The following is a 9323-nucleotide window of genomic DNA, read 5'->3' as shown; positions in this document are numbered from 1 at the left end:
TTGGAAATGTAAGGAGACTGAAGGAACATTCTTTCACCTCTCGTGGACCTGTCCGAGAGTGAAGGCCTTCTGGGAAATGATCTATAACGAGTTAAAAAAGGTTTTTAAGTATACCTTTCCCAAGAAACCAGAGGCCTTCCTTTTAGGTATTGTTGGCCAGAAGGTGTTAAAGAAGGACAGAATTTTCTTTATGTACGCAACAACAGCAGCAAGAATACTCATCGCCAAGTATTGGAAGACACAAGATTTGCCCACACTGGAAGAATGGCAGACGCAAGTGATAGACTATATGGAGTTGGCCGAAATGACTGGCAGGATCCGTGACCTGGGAGAAGAGACAGTGGAAGAGGACTGGAAAAAGTTTAAAGACTACTTACAAAAACATTATAAGCTGTATGAATGTTAAGAAAGTGCACGAAAGGAAACAACAGGGCATCAGCAATTTAGTTGAAGGATATATGAGAATAAGTGGAAGTTAATGATAAAGATGAAACCTGAATTAATGTTATGTCTAAACCAAGTTGTTAGGCATTTGGAAAAAATACTTAAAGTCTGAGGCATAATATACGAGAACTAGAAAATAAGAATTGAAATAAGGTAATAAATTGCTGCTTATAATTTTATTACGGAGAACACAGGAAAGGGAGATGTGAAGAAGTCCAAATAGTCATGAAAAAAATGATGTATGAACAGTTATGATCTTTTTTATTCTATGTTTATGTTTTTGTCTACTTGTGTATTTTTTGTTTGTTACTTTTTGGTGAAGGTATTGTATATGTCTGGTGATTTTCTTTTGTTTGTTTAAAATTGGCAATAAAATATTTATAATAAAAAAAACTTCCAAAAAACATTCGCAAACCAGAACACTTACTTCAAGTTTGTGGTGTTCCGGAGCCGATTTGTTTGGAAGCCAAGCTGTTTGAGAACCAAGGTACTACTTGTGGCGATCATACAAGGTCCCCGGACGTTTGACGGTCTATTGATCCCTGTGCCACCACTGTGCTCGCTTCCCCACTGCCACCAACCCGCTACTCTCGGGTACACACTGAGTCCAGACAGTTGTTAAAATTAAACCAAATAAACAAGTTTATTTTATAAGCATTAACAAGTTTATGGTTTCTCAGATAATTTTCTTGTCACTTTCTTAACCTTAGTTTCTTTACCGGCCTATACCTTCCTAATACCTTCTGACTGATTATCTCAACTGTTTGACTGACTCCTCTTAACAGATTCTCTCACTCTCTCACATCAGACTAGCCCAATCCACAGACTTATCCTCCCTCTCTCTTCTCTAACTCCAGACTGACTTCTTAACAACTCTAACTCCTCCTCTTGGGTTCCTATTGGTTAGTCATTTTACACTTAGTTAACCCTTTCCTTATGACCCAGTATGATGTCACACACCTAGGAGAGCCACACCACTGTACTTTTTCCTTTATTTGTTATAGATGCAAATTGCAATCTAGGGATTATGATTCACCTAAAGAGAGAAAATGCCTTCTTGTACCCTCCCCAATGGATAGTCATAATCATCTCCCCAGCAATCTCTAATTGCAAGTCTGTTGGATATTATTCTGCAGTGTTTTATTCTAGTCTGTAATGGAGACATCCTGCATTAGCCAGTGCAACCTGGACCATGAATGAAAGGCTCTTCATAGGCAAACTGGAACACAAGACTATGTGCGTATGTTTAAGAAATGATTGTATAAATCAATCATCAACTGTGTTTTGCAAAGTCTAGACTTCAGCATGGCCAAGAGGCAATTATGGTTATTAATACTTTACGAAGCTTGAAACAAAAATCAAGGTTCAGAGTAAAGAGAGAACATCCACCCTCAGAATGGTCACAAATTAATAAGTTAAAAGAGAGGCTTTATTATATGTCCAATCATCATAAAAACCTCATCCAGTCAGCAAAGGTGGTCTGGGCGCCATTCAGAGAGACAATCATTCTGTTTGCCTCAGTCATATATCTGATTCAAAATCCTTTAGGGATCAGAGAGAAATTAAGTTCAGCTCACATTTAATATGAAACTACCTGGTTCATACTTCCTGAAACATGCAAAATGAAGCAGTTATCCTTCAAAATTCATACTTCTCTGAACTTTCCAGTGCAGTTCCTCAACCAAATTACATTAAACATTTTTATAATATGGAAGCGTGTGGTTAAAATGGGGATATTGGTGTAAACAGCACAGAGGAAATCACAGGTTAAAATATTTGCTTTCGTAACAGGTTAAAATATGTATATCAGGAGAAATTCGCACTGATGAATTTTCCTGAGAATATATTTTTTCTTAAATAATTAAGTCAGAAACTGAGATGAAAATGTGAATAACAGAAGTTAAGATTGGAAGAATGAAAAACGGAGAGAAACCAAAATTGTCGGATTTGTCCATCCTTCAGGCCATTCCATGTAGGCTATCTTTAGGAGGAGAACAAAAACTGCATCAGGCTCCTTCTGTTGTCAACACAACACAACACAACAACACAACAACACAACACAACACAACACAATACAAATCTTTACTACGGTCATAGACCAGCATTTAAAATCTAAAAAGCACTTTAGAAAGCTAAAATGTATTAAAACACAAGGTGAATATAAAAGTCTATAAGAATTTAAAAGACGCTAAAAGAATCCAAAATAAGAGTGTGGAAGAGCACAAAAGGTTGTTATATAAAAGCTTTAACTGTTGTCTGAAGCAGCCATTCTTTCAGGCTGTAAGAGACAGGTAGAGATGGAACTGCTGGGTTCTCCATTGGCTCTGCTGAAAAACCTGCAACCTTTGGATTCTCTCCAAATTTTTACATTCCTGCTATTCACAACAAGATCATGACAATTAAAAACTAGTACCTGAGGTTGTTTTCTTTCCCGTCCTCCTCCCCAGTCCTTTTTCTTTTCTATTGTTCCTCTTAGATTGTGAAGGGACTGACTTTTACTGGTATTTCTAAGCTGCTCTGGGAGTGGGAATATGGGTTGGCATTCATTTGTCTCAGGAGACAACAGGGGAGTGTGCCTTTGGGAGTGAAGGCAAACTGCTGGAAGGTTACAGCGCCTGCTGTGGCTATAATAATGATGACATAAATGTGGAGCAGAGCTGCCCCAGAAGATCTTTAGACATAGGCAAGATGGTTTGGGAAGTGACAAACCTTCAGATGTTTAGATCCTACCAATCAGGTAAGATGGTGTGGATAGGATTTGTTTGTGGTCAGGTACACAGCCTGGATAAAGGGTATCAAAAGAAAGATGTCCTGTGCTTTTTGGGCTTTTTGAACCTGTTTGCTGGGCTGAAATGTCAAGGATACTAGGAGACAGATAATAGTGTGGGTCACTGGGCTACAATTCTTATGTTCTTTGTCAAATATTTGTTTAGAAAGGATGTGAGGTTTTAAAGCAACGAAACCTTCTGGCACGCATCAAAGATTCACACGCTTGGTATGCAATATATTCCTGGAGCACAGACCTAACCCATAGACCATCGGAGGATCACTTGCTTTGGAGGATACTGGATTATTTATACACAGTTCATGTTATTTATAATTTATGCCAGCTTGTTTGAAATGTCCAATCAATTATACATTGAAATAAAGCCAGTTAAAGGTATCTTCAATGATGTAGTGCTCAGGTACCCTGCTTTTAATTTTGTGTTCATAAATGGACTTTTCCCTGTATAGAATCAAATATTGCTTCTTCATAGTCTGCTTTATAATATAGGAACAGACTAAATTTGTTTTTACTTAATTTATTTCAGTTGGCTGTACAGATCCAGAGCATTTTGTTGCTGTATTGCTACATCTTTTGACAGATGAGCAAAAGTCTTCCATCATGAGTTGAAAACAGAAGAAATTACCCTACCTCAAAAAAGCTTATGAGCCCACAGAATCATTGCCTCCGCAAGGTGCAAGATGATCCTTCACAAGTGGCTTCCCTGTGAAGTACAAAGGACACCCCACAGAATTGATTCTTCTTGCTCTTAGTTTGTGGGGGGCAGATTTGTCAAATTATCCTAGGACAGGTTGGCCTGACTAGAGGGGCCAAATTGTAGACACAGGATAAACCTCAGGGGCTATGCACAGCTCTAGTGAATGTCAGTAATATTGCTGACTGGCACTGTGGGTTAAACCACAGAGCCTAGGGCTTGTTGATCAGAAGGTCGGCAGTTTGAATCCCCATGACAGGGTGAGCTCCCGCGGCTCGGTCTCAGCTCCTGCCCACCTAGCAGTTCGAAAGCACTTCAAAGTGCAAGTAGATAAATAGGTACCCCTCTGGTGGGAAGGTAAACGGCGTTTCCGTGCACTGCTCTGGTTCACCAGAAGCGGCTTAGTCATGCTGGCTACATGACCCGGAAGATGTACGCCGGCTCCCTTGGCCAATAAAGCGAGATAAGAACCGCAACCCCAGAGACGTCAGCGACTGGACCTAATGGTCAGGGGTCCCTTTACCTTTACCTTAAGTGAATATTATCAGGGTCCACTTCCATTTCAGTTTTCTTCAGAATTCTCTGGCATCTCTTGACATCAGCCAACACCAGTGCACTAGTCCATTTTCTGCTGGAAATTCTTAGCTGGTAAGCTAGCCTGTGCTACAAGTGTTAAACAGCCTTGTCATTTGGTGAATACCTCACTAGTATTTAATAGATATCAACATCCACTGTTTCTTGCTGAGGATCAGATTGCTGGAAGACACTTCATCAGTAGCACAATGCAGCCTTAGGAGGCTTGCTTAGACAAATCTGTCAATTTTAGTTTTCCAGTTTTTCCAGTCTTAAAGTTTGCTCTATTTCCACATAAGTTAGCAAATTGTTTTTTGCTTGCTTGCTTGCTTGTTTTTTTAGCCTGCCCCCCAAAATTGCATACATTTCTTGGGTGTACATTTCTCCTCTGTACATCTTCAGTTTTCACTGCAATCTTGCCAAATTATACACATTTTTGGGGTGCAATTGCATTACAAAATTATAAAGGTACAAATTTTGAAAGATAGTTGTGTTGGTCCAATAATGACAAATTAATGCAGTTTGTATTAGCATGCAAAACAGACAAAATTCTTCCCCATCCCCACTCTTGCCTGTGATGTATGAATGTAGATTCTGAAATACGTGGATCTGACAATGCAACACTCTATTTTCTTTAAATATACCACACAGGTTGCTCTTCTGCTCACATTAGATGGTACACTGTTGTATGCTTGACAGACCATGGTCTCCATTTTAACTAGACATTTTGTCTGTAATCAGTGAAATGGCAATTTTCTTTGAAAGAGAGAGAGTAACTTGTCATGAGATCACCTGGATGGCAGATTACAAGTAAGGCCTCTGCACCTGTATTTCTGATGATGGTGCTCGAGTGAGCTGAGGGTTTTTCTTGCCATTTACTGTCAACAAGATGTACAGCACGTAACAATTACTGGATCCTGAACATCAAGCAAAGCAAAGCTCTGTCCCATTACCTGATGCATGATGAGTGTTTTTCAGGAACCACATACTGCTGTGAAGAAATACAACTTCCTTGTTGATTGATTTATAGCTCTGCTTCAGTGCTCATCTTTGTGTTCTTTCCTAAAAGTTTTCATTTTTCAAAAAAAAAAAGAAAAACCACATCAATGTGTGCAGCCAAAAGTAGAGATTTGTGTCTGCCAGGACTTATGGCTCATGTGCTGTTGTTTTTTAACTAGAGTTTAGCAAAGACCCCAGTCATAATAGTTATGGGTGTGACAGCAATTCTATTAGAAAATGTCATTTGTTATTCAGAAACTAAACAACCAGCCTGGCTCCTGAAAATGTTGCCTGCAGTGCAAGACTGATATAATTTATTAAGGCAACATTCTGCATTAAAAGACATTTTTGCACTAAATCACTGTAGATGAAAAAAGTGTGACATTTACCTTTTAGGGATATAGACAGTGTTCCAGGAATCAGAGAAGAGTACGGCCAAATATTTATCCACTGGTGAATAACCTATATTAAGAGAAGAAAGCATGTGGAAAGCTTTCAAACGGAACTTGTAAAAGTACTAACAGGCTGTACCTTGAAGATGGAACAGACACTGAGTTTTTTAAAATAATAATAGTAATAATACTGCACATTTCTACTCTGTTCAGAATTATTCACATAGCTCTCCTGGTGAATTGTTAAGAACCAGAATAGGCAACACATTTTCTTTAGCCAGAATGGGAAGCTGAACACTGGCTTTCCTGGCTGGGGTTTAAAGGTGCTAGATGTTGGACTCAAATAACATTTGGAGGGCCACAGGTTCCCCATCCCTGGTGACACAGACTGGCAGTGACTTTGCAGGATGTCCGATCAGAATCTTTCCCAGCCACATCTGGAGATTTCAGGTATTGAAACTCTACATGCAAGTCATTATCATATCACAAAGTCCTACATGATTAAAAACCCTGGTGGATCAACTCAACTGCCTCTAGCAAAGGATAACTCACCATCTTCCTATGAATTCTGTTCAAGTGTCTAATAGCTATGACAATTAGATGTCTTCTAACTCAGCCTAGTATACCTGAAGGAGCATCTCCACCCCCATTGTTCAACATGTACGCTGAGGTCCAGCACCAAGGGCCTTCTGGTGGTTCCCTCACTGCAAGAAGCAAAGTTACAAGGAACCAGGCAGAGGGCCTTCTCAGTAGTGGCGCCCGCCCTGTGGAACGCCCTCCCATCAGATGTCAAAGAAATAAACAACTATCTGACATTGAGAAGACATCTGAAGTCAGCCCTGTTTAGGGAAGTTTTAATGACTGATTTTTTAATGTATTTTTAATCTTTTGTTAGAAGCTGTCCATAGTGGCTGGGGAAGGAAACCCAGCCAGACGGATGGGGTATAAATATTATTATTATTATTATTATTATTATTATTATTATTATTATTATTATTATTATTATTCCCTAACATTTACCTGAAATGTCTACTCATTTGTTCTGGTCTGCTACATCCTCTGAGGCACCACAGATATTTGAAGACAGTGGCCATGCTTCTCCTTGAACATTTCTTCTCCAAAATTCTGGTTTCCATGTTCCTCAGCATACTGGCCACCCTCCTCTGATCGAGATAATTATTCCCTTATCTGAACCTTGTACAGAGTATTACTCAATAAACTCTCCACAATAAGAAAAAAGAGTTCCAAAGTTTAACTGCAAACTGTATTTAAATGTGTTACAAAAAACATTGCAAATACAAATCAACACATTGTTCTTAAACAACTAGCAATGCAGTCCATTTTTATTTAGATTCTTACTTGTTAATATCTAGTCAAAGAACTATTCTCTCTCGAGTCCCAGAGAAAGAATGCTGGCACATTCTGAGAGACATCCAGATTCCCAGGATGAATAATCAATTAACATAAAAGTTGAAACAAAGACTTCTCCCATTTGTTGCAGCTCTACAGCTGCACAAGCGTCCTTTTTGCACTTGCTACAGTTCTCTGCAAATCAGATATTTGGTAAATGCAAACCTCCACCAGCTTTCATACACAATGCACATAAACATAGCATTTTATGCACTTTAAACTTATATCTTTTACACTGAGCACAGTACTTAAGGTGTGGCCTTAATCGTTCAGCGTGTGCAGTTCTGTGAGTGCTTGAGATTTTCAGGAGAAGCAGACAGTGCCCAGTCATAAGTCCAAGTCAAACAGAAATAATACATGACTTTGGATAATTACAAGAGGCCCTGCTAAAAGAGGCAGAAGAAACAAAATCAAGAGCCAAATGAAATTGGAACACAAGAAGCTTCCTTCTTTCACCTCAGACCATTGGTTCATCTAGCAGGTAATGCGTCTCCAATGTGCCAGGCAGGAGACTTTCCCAACTGTAGGAGCCAACTCCTAGGGACTGAGCTCCCTTCACCTCTCAATAAAATATTCCAGCCCCACACCCCCATGATGGGCATTGCTATTTAAATGATGTGCATGCATGGTGTATTATGATCAGTCATGTGGGGTGGGGCATACCATATTTTACCGTGTATAAGACTAGTTTTTCCCTTTAAAATAATGTCAAAAATTAGGGGGGTGCGTCTTATACTCTGGGCCATCTCCCCTCATTTTCTTAAATCTGAGTCCCCCAAAATAGGGGGCATATTATACATGGGGGCATCTTATAGATGGAAAGATATGGTACTTGCCCCATTCACACCCCTGTTCCCAACCCTGCCTGAAGGTGCTCTACGAAGCCTTATGTAGGCTGACCCATGCTGAAAAGTGAGAGGCTCTGCCTTTCTAGAGGAGCTTAGAGTATTAAATAATATTTACGATGCCAAAATAATAATGACATACACAACTCAATATGTAATTCTATTGCATGTCATTATTATTTTGGCATTGTAAATATCATTTGAGATTAAAAATATTGGAAAGTGTTGAATTTTTTGTACATTACTGTCAATGAATTTTTGAGGACCACATATGGAGTTATTTAGTTTGTGATATACTTCTCTGTATCTCTTGGAAAGCGGTATTGTGGTTCGAGGACCCGACCACCGCGAAGTGAAATGAAGACACAAGGACACATGATATAAGGTTGATGGGCTAGAAAAGGCCACAACTTTATTGATTACAGCAATGAAAAGGTATTGGCTTAGGCATTGGATCGCGAAACAAGTGGGTTTATTCACCAGGGGTTCATCACCTGTTGATGCTAATCCAACTATAGGCTCACCCCAGATGTCACCGAGGGTCGTGCCATGGCCTCCCGCCAAGCAGGCATCGGACGGAATACACGACCCCCAGATTCCTTTAACGGAATACCCCTAAAATTGAAGGCATAGGCGATGGCCACACCTAGCACTTCGACACACCACAACACATTAGTCCTATTCGAAGTTAGATCCACGTGGTCATCACTGCTGGGCAGACGGAGGAGATGATGACTCGCGATGGGACGACAACGAGGAATGAGGCCAGGGAGAGGCTGGCGCTGCAGCAAAAGGCTGCTGAACACGCCACCTCTGCGGCACCTGGTTGGGTGGTCACCGGGGGCGTGAGCGCCAGCCAGGTGAGCTGGAGGCAGGGGGCCACGCCCCCTGCTGGGCGGTGCTCGGGCTCCCGACCACAACCACTCCCCTCTCTTTCAGGGAGGAGAGTCTTTCCTAGAGGAGCTGGCTGGCTGGTTAAAGGGCCATCATCTTGTTTTGTAACTTTTGGCTTCTGTAATAAAACTTGCTAAATAAATAAATGCCTTATCAATCTTAATGGGAGCCATCAGTGGATTTAGCACTTGTGGTGCCTTGCAGTAGATGAACTGGGTGAAAAGAAGAACTAAGTTCTCATGGACAAACCTCCTTATAGATTTTCCCCATTTCTCCTTTCACTTGTT

The 9323-nt window shown here is 40.3% G+C and overlaps 1 long non-coding RNA gene across 1 annotated transcript; it reads right to left on the bottom strand.

Moving 5' to 3' along the window:
- Window positions 1-5525: 5525 nt before the first annotated feature.
- Window positions 5526-7023, bottom strand: LOC308578911. Its single transcript, XR_014004208.1, has 3 exons — window positions 6908-7023; window positions 5885-5957; window positions 5526-5558 (listed from the first exon to the last, which is right to left on the bottom strand). It is a non-coding gene; the product is annotated as an uncharacterized lncRNA (long non-coding RNA).
- Between the last annotated feature and the right edge of the window lie 2300 nt (window positions 7024-9323).

This window comes from Podarcis bocagei (genome assembly GCF_964188305.1).
Source record: "Podarcis bocagei genome assembly, chromosome: Z".
Taxonomy (NCBI): Eukaryota; Metazoa; Chordata; class Lepidosauria; order Squamata; family Lacertidae; genus Podarcis; species Podarcis bocagei.
This window is presented reverse-complemented; position numbering and strand designations above follow the sequence as displayed.